At 48.0% G+C, this 17,695-nt stretch overlaps 1 protein-coding gene across 5 annotated transcripts in view; it reads left to right on the top strand.

Annotated features, from left to right (window-relative positions):
• DYNC1I1 (dynein cytoplasmic 1 intermediate chain 1) overlaps window positions 1–17,695 on the top strand; it is a 341,106-nt gene that overhangs the window by 303,153 nt on the left and 20,258 nt on the right. The window lies entirely within an intron of this gene.

Genomic DNA, 17,695 nt, shown 5'->3' with positions numbered 1-17,695 from the left:
AGCAGGGAGCTGGATTGGAAGTGGGGTAGCCTGGACTCGAACTGGCACCATTATATGATGCCAGTGCTGCAGGCTGGGGCTTTAAGCCACTGTACCCTTAATGTGTTTTTAACATCATGCCATGCCAGGGACTTTGATAAGAACAGAAATGAGGTGTGTTTTTTGGTACCAACAGATGCATAGTATGTATCTTATTACTCAAAACTTGAGTAATAAATTGAACTTCAAAGGAAAAGAATTCCTGGAAACCTCCCGTGTCACTGTTATTTTTGTGATACTGTAATTTAAGTACAGATAAACAGTGCAGGGTATACACTCCTGACACATATTCATTTAACCCATCACTATTTTCTGAGTGCCTACTACGATCCGTGCATTGGGCAAAGGCTGATTTCACAGGATGCTCACTCTGATGGGAAGAAAATGTGGCAGAAGAAACAACACGCAGTTCTTTCTTGTTATTCACTGCAGTTACATGTTACAAAGTTGCCACCAGCGCAGAATCAGCAGACACTAACTTCTAGGAGAACATGCAAGATGAAGTCCTGTATTAGTGCATTTTCTGTGACAAATTCTTGATGCTAGCAACTTATAAAGAGAAGAGGTCTACTCCGCTCACAGCTCTGGAGGTCTGTGTTAGCTCGTTGTCACTAGAACTAAAGCAATTGACAGGAGCTCTTTACAAAGGCAGGTTTATTTCAGCTGCTGTTTGGGAGGGCCCAAGATCAGGCCACCCCATCAACTGGGCATCTGATGAGGGTGGAAGCTGGCACTGAGGGAGCCTGTGCAGGGGAATGAGCACATGGAGCCAAGAAGCAGAGAGAGAGGCTGGGCTAACCTCAGCACATCTCACCAACCCTCTGCTGAGTGAACTTTCCAAGGGCACACCCCCAGTGACCCAAGACCTTGCAGTAGGCCCACCTCTGCTCAACGCAATTAGATTAAGTTCCATCCTTAATCTGTTACCATAAGATTGGGGATAAAGTCTAATGCATGAGCTGTTGGGAGACCCCTAGACTATTATCCAAACTGTAACCAGGTCCAAGGGCATGGCGACCAGCACCTGCTCAGCTCTGGTGAGGGCCTCATGGCAGCTGGCATTGCAGTGGCAGGAGCACACCACGAGCATGCACCGGAGAGGTCACAGGGCACAACAGGAAGCCAGAGTGAACAACCCGTGTTCGCGGGAGCTCACTCACTCCATGAGACCCACATCCATCCTTTCCAAGGAGCATGACCTCATTATCTGCCACTAGGCCCCACCACCTCCCATCCTGCCACCCTGGACACCAAGCTTCTAACATATGAGCATTTGAGGACCACATAGACCACATGCAAACCAGGGCTGGCTCCTCCGAGTCTGGATGGATTCATGTTGCACCTTTGATCTAATTATGGTGTCTGAGGGGAGGTTTTAGGTCTCTGGGTGTGTCCTCAGAAGGTGGTTAGGGCTAGGGTCACTAGAGGGTTGGTTATTTGACCTGAGTTTGGCCTACTCTCTCTCTGCTTCCTTAATCACCGTGAGATGGTCCCCAACATTGCTGGGATACGGGGCCACCTGATCCTAAGCTCTGACCTCCAAATTGTAAGCCAAAACAAGATTTTTTCCTTCGCAAGAAGCTTCTCTCAGGTATTTGAATTAATGAAAAGTCAACGCCTACAGACACCTTATTTAATATTATTGACTCATTAATATCAAGTATCAGCCTACAGCTAACCCCTGATGAAAATACCTCTAGCACATGTTCAAAAAGTTCATGGAAAATGGAATTAGAGGATAGGTTTATTGTGGTGCATAAGTATTTTAAGACCCATGTAGAGTTATTGTTGCATTTTTCATTAACTTTTTGAAGACCTTGCATACACCTATGTTTTTATAAAATTTTTGCACCAAAATAAAACTATCTTTTCTTTCCCTTTCTCATGAGCTTTCTGAAGTCCCCCATATCTTTTCAAAACATTTCACACCTTTATTACTGAACCAACCCACTAGTCACACTGCCCAAAAACATGCCTCACTGTCCAGATGTGGCTAAAAAGATAATGACCTTGACAGAACACAAATAGTGAGCCATCTCAAGTGCAATTCCTTCCAGACCCAATCCCGGTCCTCTCCAATGTCTCCTCTTAGAGCTCTACCTGGTTTTATTACCAGTTTTCTTCTGAATCTACTGGGGAAATGGGAAACTTTTGTCCTTTGGCCACAATCGTCTCATCAGAAGACTTGGTGAGGAAGAGTCAGGTACATTGACCACAGAGGTGGCGCAAAGGAGAACAGTCCCCTCATATTCTGTCAGAGGGACACAGCTCAGTCACCTTGGGCTTTGAAACACTAGACAAGACTGAAGCACCTGCTTGGGGGCCAGTCTAAACCACGAAATCACCAAGGAATAGCCAGCAAGGAAGCACAATGACTTACAGTATGAAAGTGAGAATAAGCAGGCAGAACGTTATCTTATTTGACCTTGACTGAGAGCTCACACATCATGTGACTCCCATTGGTTGCCACTCTGCTCTTACCTGTGAGTGCCCTCAAGATACTGGTTTTGAGGTTACCAAGAAATTTCAGAGAATAGGAGTATTTGTGGATGTGGGGTGTGGAACCTCTGAATAACGGAGGTCAACTGTGCATAGCAAATGTCAGATGGTAAAAGCTGACGCAAAGAGAACGAAGCAGGGGTGGAGGGAGAGAGTAGTGAGGTTATGGGAGAGGTATTTTAATGGGTGTCTGGGGCAGCCCTCCGTTGGAGGGGGTGACTCCAGTAGACATCATTAGTGAGGCGGAGCTACCTGTGTGAAGGTGGGGGAAAGAGGTGTTTGTAGGCAGAGGGAGCAAGTTTTCAAGTCTGTGAAGCAGGGATCCCAGGGGTGGGCTCGTTTGAGGAACAGGAGGAGGGAAAACGGCAGGCGATGAGGGTGAGAAGTCGCCCGGGGGCATGGTGCCTGGTTCCTTGGCCTCCTACGCTGCTTGAGTTCTGCTTGAAATGCTACAGAGAAGTCACTGAGGATTTGTGGCTTATAACTCCTACATAAGTAGACAGCACCACCCCTCAAGTTCACAAGCTAAATTTAACCCCCACACACTCACTTCATGTGCTGCTGGAGCCACGGTGCTGTGTCTAGTGTGGGTGTCTTGCTGACCTTGGCGACACAGGTGCATCCCAGTTCAGCTGCCCGTGAGACCCTGAACTGTGCGGTGGCTCTGAGGAGGACCCTCACCTGCCCCAGCGTGTGATGTCCTGTTCACAGCTCCTAGGTGCGTGTCCCTAGTCTGCCGAGCAGGCAGGGAGGACACGCCTGCGTGCTGACACACGTGATCAGACATGCCACTACCATCTCTCCTGAAGGAAGGAAGATAACAACAGTTGTGTTTCCCTCAGAGCACTCTTAGACACCCACCCTTCAGAAATGAAACCCACAGCCCTCCAGGACTGCCCGAACGCCTTCCCATCACGGGGGAGCTTCAGGGCAGGAAGCACTCCTTAGGACACTCTCCTGGCAGAGACAGGCACCGCACATCTGTCCAAAGCCCTAGAGTGTGCACTTCCAAGAGGAAACCCGGACATGAGCTTGGCCATGGCGTGACAGTGATGTGTCGCTGTGGGTTCACCACTCCGGTGGGGGCGCTCGGAGGCATGGGTAGGAGAAATATGGGGAATGTCTGTACTTTCTGCTGAATGTGCTATGAGGCTAAAATTACTCTAAAAAAGAATCTCCAGAGGGAGGGGCAAGAAGGAACTGTTAGGCTCCATGGACAATGGAATGATGCTTCATCCATGAACTCAGAATGTATTTAAACATAAGTGTGTGAGACACACTCCAAGGCAGCCCCGAGACAGCTGCTCAAAGCAGCCAGAAAAGCAAAGGCCCACGGGGTTCCCACGCCTTCTGGAGGGTTGGGGGGAGAGGTGTGGGCTGAGACAGGCCTTGACACTGGGATGATGGGAGAGCAGAGAGACTGGTGCCTTCTCCAAGGGAGGAAGCAGTGTGAGTAAAGGCTTGGCTACCGGCTCTGGTTGTGTGTGCCGAAGAGACTAAGCGCAGCAGCCCGGGGCTTTGATTAGGAGCTAGTGGGTGGGGGGGTACACACTTGGAATGGGGCCGGCCCTGTGCTATAGCGCGGATCTGCCCCAGCGGGATCAGAGGGTTGGTAGCATAGCCCCCCGCCTGCCTCACCCCAGCGCCGGCCATGCATCTGTGGCCCGCAGAGGCTGCCTGCACGGAGCTATTGGAACTGAGCCTGTCACTAGCCCGGCAGGAGGTAAAAATTACACGACAGCCTCTCCTGGCTCTCCCCCATCCAAAGCGTGAGAGAGAGTGCATGGGCGTTGGGCAGGGGAAGGTCTTGAGAACTGGAGCTTTGGATGTAGGAGAAGGAAGGGCGTTGGGAGGCTTGCCCATAATTGTGGGGCTCCTTGCCAAGCACGCAGACACCCACAATAGAGTCCCCGTACCGCCCCCACACACAGACACACACACACAGCCCTACCATTAGCTCTCACTGTCAACGTGCTTGATTCAATACAGGAAGGGAGTCTCTCTCCCCTTGCCCCCTCTCTGCACACATACACAATGCACACACACCTCGCATGATCAAACCTCACTTTGGGATTCAAAAGTCCCAAGGCAACTTTCTAGTACAGTCTGGTCTCCCATTAAATAGGGGCTACTCGCCGCATGCGGGGACCCAAGAGAAACCCCACGCGACTTGTGAAGACAGGCTGATAACATTTTGGATTTCATTTGCCTGTGTCCTCTAAGAGTCTTGAGCTTGAGCCAAAAACCCAGGCCCAGGATGAATGTGCTTTAGACCTCACTTTCTGTCCCGAGGCCAAGTGGACTTGGGAGAGAGGGTGGAGCCGTCTGAGAAACACGGTTTTGTAGCTTTGCCCTCCGCCTCTGGAGCCAGGGTCCTGGACCACAGCCAGCTGCGCGGAGAGAAGATTATGGTATTTTCTAGGTAATTTTAGGGAGCACAAACCCAGCGTCAAGTCAGGTGGTTTCAAGTCTGCCCCGCGTTTTTCATGTGAAGGATTTGTCATGATTTGGGTTTTCGGCAGAGCTGTATTTTTGTGATGAGGGGCTATAATTGTGCTGGAGACAGGCATGTTTTGGTTGGTTGTTAATGACCTCTGGTTTTGCTTATGGGGAATTTTGTTAACAAATGGAAATGTAGCAAAATAAAACATTCTCTTTGGTATTTTCCTGGTTTGTTTTTTTGTTTGTTTGTTTGTTTGTTTTTTTGGTTTTTTTTTGTTTTTTTTTTTAAAAAAACAATGGGAACCCTTGCGGTAACCTGTCAAAAGCAGGCGGTAGATCTGGGTTGTTGCAGCATCATTAATCCTCAATAAAATAAATTCGTCCCGTCGGCGGACGCGCGCCTCCGATCTCCTGTCACTGCTTTACACAGAGCCTGCTCCCTGCGTTTTGACAGATCCCACCGTTAAGAGAACACAACTGTAGACACGTGTTCAAAATTCTTGGAACGTTTTCCAGCCTGGGGAACCCATGGTACACGGTGATCAGTCCTCGGGCGGCTGACGGAGAAGGCTCAGCGGGATTGTGCTGAGGGTGCAGGCCACCCCGACCCCTGAGGAGGGGGTCCCAAGTGAGCTGTCCCTGCCCACACGCTGTGCGGGGCCTTCTCCTGCTCTCTCACCCCACCCCACCCCATCATGCCCTCCGCCCGCCTTTTCTTAAAAGCACTCAGAGCGGAGTCTGCAGAGGGCAGCAAAATTAAACCAAAATATACCAAACTTCGGTTTCCAGGGAAAATAGCGTTGGCCAGGCAAAAGTCCACTGAATCGAGCAGAATGTTAGTTTCTGATTCAAATGTAGATGGAGTCCTGGCTTAGTGATGACCTATGAGGAACTTCCCAAGTTCAGAGAAAATATGTAGTACGAAGGAGACTGTGCATAGGTTTCAAAGGTTTCCTTTGCACCAAAATGAACAATTTTTTAAAAAATTTATTTGAGAGGCAGTGATAGACACATAGGTAGAGAGAGCTGCCATCCACTGGCTTATTCTCCCAGTGCTCACGAATGGCCAGGCTGGGCCAGGCCAAAGCCAGGATCTGGGACCTCAATCCACCGTTGGGTCCCATGTCGGTTGGGTCATCGCTGCTGCTTCCCAGGCTGCAATAGCAGGAAGCTGGAATTGGGAGTGGAGCCAAGAATCAAATCCAGTATGGGCCGTGGGCAACTGAACCAGCCTCTTCACTGCCAGGCCCAGTGCCCATGCCATAAACAGCTTCTGATTCCGTTTCAGCATGAGATTTTTAAAGTTCCCCTCATACTTAGCTGGCACTGACTTCCACGTGGTTTTCCACTCTCCATTCTTTTCCCAGTTGTCTCAAGAACATCGCAGAACTGTGGGTATGCTTTAAAGTTAAGGAGAAGAATGTCGAGAGGCTCACTGTCTGTATAAAGCAGCATGTATGCTTAGATTCATTGGAGGCCCCTTGCAGTGGAAGGCAGCGTCCCCAGGGCTGAGTGCAGAAGCGATGTGTTCAGGAAGGAGAGGAGTAGCCACTCGGAAACCTCAGCCTGTCTTGCGCTCCCAGGGGCAACTCCACAAATGCCCAACTGTAGGAAAAAAATACCTATGTATGTGCACGTTAGAGACCAAGGGGAAAAAAGATCTGTCTGGTTGCTTTAGCCAGCTCAGCTGGCGTAACACAGGAGCACAGCCAGGGGGCGTAGCAACAGGAGTGGATTTCTGCCTGGTCCTGGAGGCTGGAAATCCAAGATGAAGCTGTCCTCGGGGTGACTGTCCTGGGGCCTCTCTGCTTGGCTTGCTGGTGGCCATCTTCTCCTTGGGTCTTCATGTGGTGCTAATCTCCCCTTTGTTTAATGACACCAATCATGTTGGGTTAGAGCCCACCCATATCACCTCATTTAAACGTAGCCCATCTCTACCAACTTGACCTGCAAATAGAGTGGCCTAAGGTATGGGGGTTTAGGACTTCAACACAGGAGTCTGGGTGAGGGATACCATTCTGCCCATAATACGAGCTAAGGATATTTCCTTATTGTAGCAGACCCCTGGTTACAGATAAATCACATGACCACCAATGAGCTTCTCATGAGGTCTTTTCACCCTTAACCTAGTGCCTAAAGGACCCTGGTCCCTCCAAGACTAACTCCAAGGTCTGCAGGGCCTTGAATAACAGTGGATGTTGACTGAAAGTGGCAGAAAATACTGACGTGGTGTGGTTAACAGGAGAAGTGAACTTGCTGATGCTGAGGTCAAAGGCCTTTTTTTTAAAAAAGATTTATTTATTTATTTGAAAGGCAGAGTTACAGAGAGGCAGAGAGAGAGAGAGAGAGGTCCTCCATCTGCTGGTTCACTCCCCAGTGGCCACAATGGCTGGAGCTATGCTCAGTCCATAGCCAGGAGCTTCTTCAAGGTCTCCCATGAGGGTATGGGGCCCAAACACTTGAACCATCTTCTACTGCTTTCCCAGGCTACAGCAGAGACCTGGATCAGAAGTAGAGTAGCCAGGACTTGAACCGGCACCCATACGGGATGCCAGCACTGCAGGTGGCGGCCTTTCCTGCTATGCCACAGCATTGCCCCCCTTCATGCCCCCAAAGACCATCTGTCAAGACAGCCATCCTTAGGGCACGTTACTGAAGGGGCAGGGTGTGCCGTGTGTGGCCAGCTGGGTCAGGTTCAGGCTCCCTTAGGCAATGCACCGTGTCCCGTGAATGTGTTGGAACTTTTCACGGGCAGATAGGTTAACAGCCCCTCCCCCAGCTGGTATCTCAGGCACTCGCTGATGCTTTATGTCAAAAGATGAGCTCTGTGTGCTTTTAATGGGCCAATCTCCTCCAAGCCGTCTGTTGACACTTCTTGCTCCAAGACCATCAGGGCATCACAGCTGGTGAAATGCGGTGGCTGCTTCTCGGTGCTCACCTTGCCCCGCTCCACGCTTTCCCGCGGCCGTCCCAGCCAGCCTTCTGTTCTCCGGCCCTCTGGCCCGTGTTCTCCCTTCTGTCACTCTACTGGCCTACCTCTGCAAAATTTTCCCAATTTTCCCCACCACGAGCCTTGTTTTCCCCTTCCTGCCACCTCCCTCTCCCTCAGCACTTCCTGTGGATGACCCCTTAGCATGAACTTCAGGGCTGCCCTTTGTACTCTGGAGCGATAGTTAGCCTAACCCTCACTTGCACTGTCACCGAACTGTCCCTTCCAGGACTCCAGTGCCCCCGTGTTTGAAATACAAATCGAGTCTTCCTCCCCTGCTCCGTCTCTTCTTCCGTTTCCTGCTCAGTAATGCGTGGTCATCATTCAGTCGTCCACCCTGAAGAGCTGAAAACACTCAGTGCTCGCTTACTAAATCAGTAGTTTATTGCCCTGAAAGTCTACTGTATACTCAAGACCTCGTACCCTGCCCTACCCAAACCTAAATTACTGGTATTTTATTACTGCTATTTCATAGCGCCCACCTGGGCTGTCCCCACCCCTCACTGGTACACTTGCCTGGGAATGCCATCCCAAGTGACGGAGCCAGGCTCCTGCTCGTTTTGCTTTCCCTCCTGGATCATCTTCCCCTCCCATGTCTCAGTCTATCCACCCTGTAAGGTGGGGTCCCCTCACCTGTCCGGGATAATACCTCCCCTGACCACATCAGAACCTGGCAACCCCCGACACACCACCACCCCCAGCCTTCAAATTCCTCTGGCTCCTAACATCTGTACCGCAGAATTGCGCACCTGGCTGCATACCTGTTCCCTTTCTTGGGTATCAACAAGGCAGAGAGCCCGTCTGTTTTCCAGGGATTTGCAGACCTGGTAAATTCCTCCTTAAGTTTTCCCCAGGAATGTGTCTTTGAGGCAGAATTTAGAGTCCTCCTCTCTTGAGAGGTGAAATCCGTGTGCCTCCTGGTGATATGATCGGTTTTCCCTTTTGTCTCAGTTATGGGGAACATTAGAGCTGTGTCAGTCCCAGGCTGGCTGGAATAATCGCTGTGTCTCTGGAGCCTGGTGGTAGCTGTCTAGACTACCCGTGTGCCTCAGGACTCTGTGTGGTGTGCTTGCTCTTCAGTTTGCAGGATGTTTTACTTGCAAGAGGCCACAAATCATTTTGGAATAAAGAAAAAATATTACCAAGTAAGAAATAGTCTCTTCTTAGAATTCTTATCTGCCCACCTGGACTTAGTGCTTGAGAACGGAGGGCAGATCTTATATTTCCAAAAACTGTCCAAAGTAAAAAGTTTGTCTTGGGCCCTGATGAGTCCTCATTGATGGTTAGACTGACGGTGATGTGTGCTTTGCTGACCTGGGTTCGACTATCCTCAATTGAAATAGAGATGTTTCCCAAATTTCGTGCAAAGGGTTCTTAGCTTATCTACTTGAGTTAACATCCTGTTGCGTGTTGAAAATATCAGAGGAATATCACAATAAAATCAAAAGTTAGGATTATAACTAATACAAATCTGATCCTAATACCTAAACAGGTGAGATGATTAACAAGTAACTTGATGAATTAATTTACTACCGGTAATGCTTAGCAGATAACAGTGCATTCTTTAAATTTTTTTTAATCTATTTGAGAGGCTGAGACAGAGAAAAAGAGCTGCAATCCACTAGTTCATGCCCTAAATGCCACAACCACCAGGGCTGGACCGGGGCCAACACCCGGAGCTAGGAACTCAACCTGGGTTTCCCACATGGATGGCCGGAACCTCATCACTTGGCCATGACTGCTGCCTCCCAGAGTCTGCAGTAGCAGGAAGCTGGAGTCGGGGGCAACAGCCGGGAATTGAACCCTGGGTGCTGTGACGTGGGCCATGGGCATCTTAACCACTAGACTAAACGCCCATTCCCAGGGTGCATTTTTCTCACAACCCCAAAGCCCTGTTGGCTGCCTCTTGGGTAAACACAGTGGTAGTCTGGCGGCTGGCTGATTCTCCCCCGCCCCATTTTCACTCCCTGCCTCCCTTTCCAACATAAGATAGCAAGCCTTAAAATTGGCTTTCCATGAAACTACCTGTGCCAGTCATCAGATTCTTTTCTTTCTTTTGAACTTCTTTGTAAGCTCACCCAGGGAGAATGCTGTGACTTGGAAAGAAACCACAAGAATGTAATCCCAAAGTCACCTCCAGACTTGGCCTGTGTTCACACTTCCTGTCCTAGTACCTCCACTTGTGCTCCCAGCTCCTTCCTAAACATCCAGCCACCCACACACACCTCTGGCTGTTACAGACTCAGACAGACGTGTGTCTCTCTCATCTGAGAGCAAACACTTTCGAGACTTGCTGTTCAAGCTGCTGACTGAGCCTCACTGTTGCACAAGTGAAGAGCTTGGCAAACCCCCTCTTTGGCTCCCTTAGCCTGCATGGAAATGTTTGTCTCTTCAGTTTAATGATACACTGCATGGGTTGCCTTCCTCACCCTTCAGCTTTGAAGCAACAATGACAGAGAGGGAAAGACAATGAGAATGACAGGCATGACCATATCCACAGTTAGGAGATCCAGACGTAGCCCACCCCCATCTCCCTGCTCTCCCCTGCATTTTGCATCTAATGCTGGAAAATCCAGTAAAATTCATCTTTATTCCCCCAAGTAGCTGTTGTGGGCCAAATAAATATGGGTCCATCTTGACCAGACCCCTGTGACCTTCTAATTTTGTATATTGTCTGGGACCCATAATTAATACCAGGTCATTTTCCCGCACTGGACACTTCCTGCAGTGTCCATGGGTGCTTCTTGAATAGAAACTCATGTTAGTGTGGCTTAGCTGAAACAGAAGATGGTAAACAAATTAGTGACAAGTAGAAGCATATCAGAGATACCCTAGATCTGACCAAAACATTTTAAATTCCCACTTCTTGGGATTCTCTAAGCTGGTTCTCTCTACCATTAAGATAAACACAAGTATCAGCTATACTGACATGATATAATATAAAAAATACATTTCATTTAACCCCAGAAGACTTGGGAATACAGGGCTATGAAAACCTCACCCTGACTCTGAAAATGTGCCTTTCATATATACAAAGTATTCATGGAAAAATGGAATAAAGAGATGTCCATTTTCCATGAACTGTGTGTGTATATGCTGTCCTTATTTATAGTTTATATAAATGTTATATTGTTATATTGAAATGTACTGAGGTCATTAGTGTCGAATTCACTTTTGGAACTGGCAACTTTTAAGGTGTAAGCCTTGAGTTTGGGTTTATAATTCGATATTTTTACAACCTTTAAGGACTATATGTATGTGTTGTGTCTTTCTCTCTATACATATAAATTAATTTACAACAGTCATACAGTTTGTAAGCCGGATCCTAGAGTGGAGATTGGCAGTTTTAAATACTTAAGGATTAGCAGTTTAAATATTTTTAAATATTTGGAAATATGTTGCCACTGAACTTACCCGCTAGTAAAATGCAGTTGTACTAAGTAAATAATAAATGGGGCAGGCGTTTGGCACAGCAGCTAAGCCACTTTTGGCTTAACTCATCCCACATCAGAGTGCCTGGGTTCAACTCCTGGTTCCATGCCCAGTTCCAGCTTCCTGCTAATGTGCACCTGGGGAGGCAGCAGGTGATGGCCAGACTAGTTGGGTCCCTGTTACCCATGTGGGAGTCCTGGATGGAGCTCCTGACTTCAGCCTGCCAGTCCCAAGCTGTTGTGGGCATTTGGGGAGTAAACCAGCAGATGAGCCTTCTCTCTGCCTTTGGAGTAGATAAAAAATATTTTTAAATAAATAATAAACAGAACTCAAGGTTACAAGTACCACCTGACTGGTTTATCCTTCTACTGACACAAGGCTTCAGACAGCTCTGCTCTCCAGCTCCCTAGGACAGTCTCGCATCAACTTGACCATTACAGATACAGAGCACGCTGCTGAGTATGAAGCCAGTCTGCTGCAGGAGAAACAGGGCAGGTGCAACCTAAGGGAGGGTCTCTTGAACCCATTTGCCTCCTTTGCCACACAGTCTTTCCCAAGAACACCATAGGTCCAGAAGGGCAATGAATGAAATCAGTAAGAGGGATAGCCACCTTGGTTGGGCTGAGCCAATGCAGCGGAACCTGGTTTTTGGAGACATAATGACCCACCCTGCCCTGCCTCGACTCAAACAAACAAGAAGGCAAAACGGGGCAGAAGAGCAGTGGCAGTGCGGGAGACTGTGAGAGGTGATCACAGAGCACACCCGCCTCGCTTCGTGTCTGCGCAGTGGCTCACGACAGGTGTGTGCTCAGAGGCCAGTTTCACAGAAGCTTTAGGCAGAGCCGATGCTCATAAAATCATGCCAGTGCAGGGAAGGCTCCTTTTATGAATTAAGCAAAGCTTGTAGCTTTTTCCATGGCTTTACCCACTCAGATACTAGTCAAAACCTGTGAATAGGCACACATTCCTTGATAGGGATAATTAGCCTCCTCATTGGTGGCGCCTCCTGGATTAGGGGGATCCGTCCATGCAAATAAGCAATAGAGGAAGGCAGTGCAAGGAGAAACATCTTTTATGTGGCTTCAGCTCTTCTGTAGCAGAATTTCTGCGTTTCTAGAGAGACAAATGCTAAATTCCTGGGTTTCCAGAACCTCCTTTTAAATTGTTTCAAATTAAATCCAGTGGAAGTCCTTGCATAGTTTTGGTTAACACACACAAGTAACAAGTAGACCCCTACATATATTCTATAGAGCATAACTTGCCCAAAGTACTCGTGTCTAATTTTGCATTTATAACCATGACTTTTAAAAAAGCTAAAGTTATTCAATAGGCATCATTCATACTGTGTTAAAATCAGCCTGCGAACTGGGATCCATGCAGAATGTTTTGTGCACACGATGGTTCTCATGGTAGAAAGTGGCAAATACGGGTTTTCCAGTGATAGTACCAAATTTACAACACCTCTCTCAGGCCAGAAGCGTTGGTGTTTCGGTTAGGTTTGTGAGTTTTGGTTGGTTTGATTGTGTAACCACTCTGTTTTTATGGTAGAGGCATCCATTTTTGTGTCAGCTTGAAGTTTTGGGGTCCTTTGGTGTTTTTTTTTTTAAAGCAAGATTGTGGTCTCCCATTCTTATGTTTCCTGGAAGAACTGGCTGGCTATTTATTTTAATTACTTCACAGGAACCCACATGACAATTTTTGAAGGACATTTTCTTATTACTCATTGTTTATTATTTTGGCCATAGTTTTTCCCAATAGGATATCATTTTCAAGGTAAGTTTCTATTTGTTTTCCTTTTATTTCTGAATAAAATGGGGAAATTTTGCTACTTCCCCCCTCTCTATGTAGTACTACTGACCACATTACCCTCCCCTCCACAAGAAATTTCCACGGTTTGGGGATACACTGCCACTGAGAACACTGGGAAAGCTCATCATTGAGACTCAGAGTCAACCTCAAGAACCACAACGTTGAGAGGTGTTAGGAGACAGAGGAACACAAATCTTCCTATTCATCAGCTTTCAAAACACTAAATCCTACTGGGATGCCTCAAGGTGCCTGATAAGAGGAAAATAAAATATATATATGGAAATAACCATTCTGTTCTCTAGATGTGACTTTGGCACATGTCTGACATCAGACATTGAAAGTCGTCTGGTGAAATCATTTTACAGTTAACTGGGAAAATATGCAGGTCTTTTTGCTTTCAGAAGTACGCTTATAAAATCAAACTCAATTCTAGAGATTAAATCTTCCTTGTAAAACGTTAATGGTTGTTGCAAAGTTTCACTTTTTAAAACAGTTTTCGTTATTTACCTCTCCTATGTGAATTTAATAGTCTTTATTCCTTCTCCAGTGGATCAACCAGGAGGTCTATTATTGCTGTTGTAAGCTCACATTTTTCATTAAAAGCCACCTGGTACATTTTTATTCATGTTTTAGAGAAATACAAAGTAAAAAAAAATCACTATGATAAGAATCCCACAGAACATCAGGGAAGACAGCTTTGATTGTAATATTTACCTTTGAATAGCACTGTGGAAAACGCTTCCCCATACTTGATTCCGTTGTATCGTACCACAGGGTACCAAAGCACACGAAAGGACTTAGAATGGCAAGCTGTCATGCACCCTAATAGACACATCCCACCAGACACAGAGCGGCCGAGCTCACAGGAGCCCTGGTCAGTAGCTGCAGCTTCCCATTTTGCAGATGGGAAAATCGAGATCCAAGAATGTTCGATGAAATTCCCAAGGTCCCTTCCACTTCCTCCCACTATCTTCCTGCTACCAGTGTGTCCCCAGCCTTGCAATCACATAGCCAGAGTCCCTCACCCAGTATTCCCCAGGCACTCAGGGAACTGGAAGCAGATCTCTGTCTCTGACTCCTCTTACTTGTGCCCCAAGCATGGCCGACTGCAAACCTCACTGCGCTTAGCAAGAGCTGCTCCAATCCTTTTCGAGTTTTCAGGAGACAAAGATTTCTGTTCCCGGCACAAGGTGCTATTGAGTCTTCCCCACACATGGGTGACATGTAATGAATGTAGTGAAATCTGGACGGAAACATTTGGACCTCAGTAGTTTGTAACTGTTTCTGCAATTTCCCAGTGTGTGCTTGGTCAAAACAAACACAAAGGCTAGAGTCCAGAGAAGAAGCACGGATCTATTGCTGGTTTTCCGTGACCCTGGAGAGCAGGGCTGTTTCCTAGAAGGGGCTGTGTTATTCCCGCAATGAGAAGATGAGCTTTGCAACTGGGAAAACCTGACAAGCAAATCCAACTGCACCACTGACAACCCTCCTGGTCTTGGGAAACTGACTAACTGTCCTGAGCTATAATTTTCTCTTCTGTAAACACCGTCTACCTTACCGAGATCTTACGCGGATTAAATTAGACAATGTGAGTACAGAGGCAGGCACACACCAGACACCAAACAATTCACTCTTCTCGGGGCTTCACCGTCTGTCTGGGGGGTGGCTGTAGCCGGCTGCCCTGCCCCGCTTTGAGTCAGTGTTCAAATCAAACCAGGCCAGCTCTGGCTATTTGGGCGTTATTGGCACAGCCCTGGAACACGAGGTGTCAGGGGCTGTATTTCCCTGACCTGAGCCTCACGAGCCACAGGCTGGGTGATGGTACAGCTTTTCCTAAGCACTTTGCTGACGCTAAACATGGCAGCAGGAAAAGAAACACACAGATGAGAAGGCTTTTGTATGTTGAGAGGGGATTGTTTGGAAAGACACTTTCAACAGTGACGTGCTGTGGGGCAATATTTATTTTACTAAATGGACTTGAGTATTTTGCAGAGTAAATATTTAAAATCTTGAAGCTTCCGTGGCTTTCACATCTAGAAAGGATATTAGAGTTTTCCCCTTTCAAAATCGCCGGTCGGGTTTGTTTCCCCACTCTCCACCTCCAAACTAGCAGTGTTCTCAGATCAGTGGTCGTGATTTTATAGTTGGACAACAAGCCAGTTACATGGAGCTTGACAATCCAGAAACGCGCACTTTGTGAATTCAAAGCCAGAATCTTTGGAACTCAAGGCTTTTTCTTGTATGAAAATGCTAATATTTCATGAGCTATGTGTTAGCCATAATGCGTTTTCTGTTAGGCAATTTGAGCCCATATTAGAATGGAATGATGAAAAAAAAACCTCTTCATCAGAAAAGTATAATTAATATTCACAAAGGCACTTGGGTAAAAATGACCTTGATCTAAGGCTGGCGCTTAGGCTCTGTTATGCTGTGCGTGGCAACCCACTTGTTACACTGATGAGTTCAATCAATCCCCACCCCGACTTGCCCCGAATGTGTGTTCAGCAAGTTGAAATGAAGCCTTTGAAAACAGAAGCCCTCTGCCCTTCTCCCAGGCACACATTCAAGCACAGCCTGGAATGGCTGGCACAGTGCTGGACGGCAGAGGGTCTGGTTTTAGGGCCAAGGGTGAGCAGGAGGTGGATGCCAGCATTCGGATCAATACTATTAGACGCGAGAAAACTGGGTTTTGGTGACATGGATGATACCAGTTATTTCCAGATGTTAAACAAGTGGTGCAAATTCAGAGAAGAAACCACTACAAGAGAGAAAGGGAGAGAGGGGGAAGGAAGGAGAGAATAAGGGCAAACACTGGAGATTAATTATTAAGGGAATTACTGTATCGAGTAATATCAGCTGCTTTGGAAAATGAGTGTTTAAAGCTGATGACCTTTAACTGATCCCGGGGAGGAAGACTGTGCTATGCTACCCTGTGTGTCCCGTGTGTGTGCGTATGTCTCCAGACCTCAGACCCTCAGCTGTAGTTGCAGCCGAGATAACGAGGGAGGGAGACTGAGAAGTGACCTTGCAGGAGCGTGAGTGAGTCTGTCCCCGCTCTGGCTTCTTGCATTCTTCGACAGTGACCTGCGAGCTCCAACAGCAAGGACTGGCAGTGGGCATAATCTGTGCTAGGAGCTGGGATCCTGCTCACCGTGGCCAGTGAAGCACGAGCTACTCCAACTGCCTTTAAGAAATGTTTAATTAGGAGAAATGAACCATCAGCCACTGTCATTGAATATCCAGACCTAAGTAGCCGATAGCACATACCCATGGTGTCAAGTCCACTGCAAAATGGCACACCATGTACCTATACTGGCTCAAGAATACAGAATTGTTAAGTACAAAACTGGAAGGCAAATGCCCGGTTAATTCTGATAGCTCAACGTTTCATATTCTTTTTTTCAAATTATACTCTTGGTCAGAGAGTTTGGAATTAAAAATAAGATACGTCTGCCTCACCCACCTACAGACTCACACATCTATAAATATTCTGCGTTGCTTTAATGTATTTAAGTTTTGCTCACTTCTAAGCCGCGATGTTTTAATATCAAAGCGATCCTCCTTAACAAAGCTTAGCATTAGTTTAGGGCGTCCTGGTATCTCTCCCGCTGGCCTCAGCACTCGCTTCTGGCTGGTTCTCTGCAGGTGCACCTTGGGGACTTTGCCCGCTGTTCCCCTCCGGGTCCATGGCTCTGACCTGCACAGGCACCCGGGCACCGGGTGAGCCCGTGGAAGGGTCAGACAGCTGACTGCGGCAAGAAGCCACTGGGGGAGAACTCTCATTGTTTAGATTTCTGTCAGAGGCTGTAAGAATACTTAATTTCCTTTATCTCCAGAGCTTTCATTATCATTTAAATTTCATTTTACATTAATTGATCAGGGATTAGTAAAGCCATTATGCAGAAATTAGAATAAGACAAGCCAGATGGGATGAATAATTCATGAAATCCAATTACATCTGATTTCTGGTGTACTTTCAAACTTGCCTCCGACTTGGGTGCTATTTGACGTGACAGTGTTCACTGGAATTCTGGAGCGCCGGGGTGGTTTGCGGTGCGCCTCTGGGGCAGAACCGTTGGCGTGCCGTGGAGGCGCGCGGCCACGTTGCCCCCCAAATCGCCACACTGGGGCTCCTGGAGATACCATGAGGGCGAGAAGCTGGGGTTTGCTCGGTGTGGGTTCAAGGGCCTGAGCCGCAACGGTCCTCCCCGTCTGGGCGAACTGGGCCGGTGGAGACACGCGGGTCTTGGACAGCAGAATGGACCCCCCACCCCACGCACCCCTTGACGCGTCTGTGTCCCCCTCTCTCTGTCCGGGCCCGGGGTGGGGTGTGGGGGGACCCTGGTCCAGCGCCGACGGCCGGTGCAGCGCCGCGCTCGCACCACCAGGTGGCAGGCGGCTTCTTCCAGGCGAGGGGCTCGGGGCGCTGCCGAGCGCGCCCGCGGGTCCCGGCCGTGCAGACGGCGGCTGGCGTCGGGCTCCCGG

This window comes from Lepus europaeus, chromosome 20 (genome assembly GCF_033115175.1).
Source record: "Lepus europaeus isolate LE1 chromosome 20, mLepTim1.pri, whole genome shotgun sequence".
Taxonomy (NCBI): domain Eukaryota; kingdom Metazoa; phylum Chordata; class Mammalia; order Lagomorpha; family Leporidae; genus Lepus; species Lepus europaeus.
The sequence above is the reverse complement of the archived record's forward strand: the minus strand, read 5'-3'. Positions and strand labels throughout refer to the sequence as shown.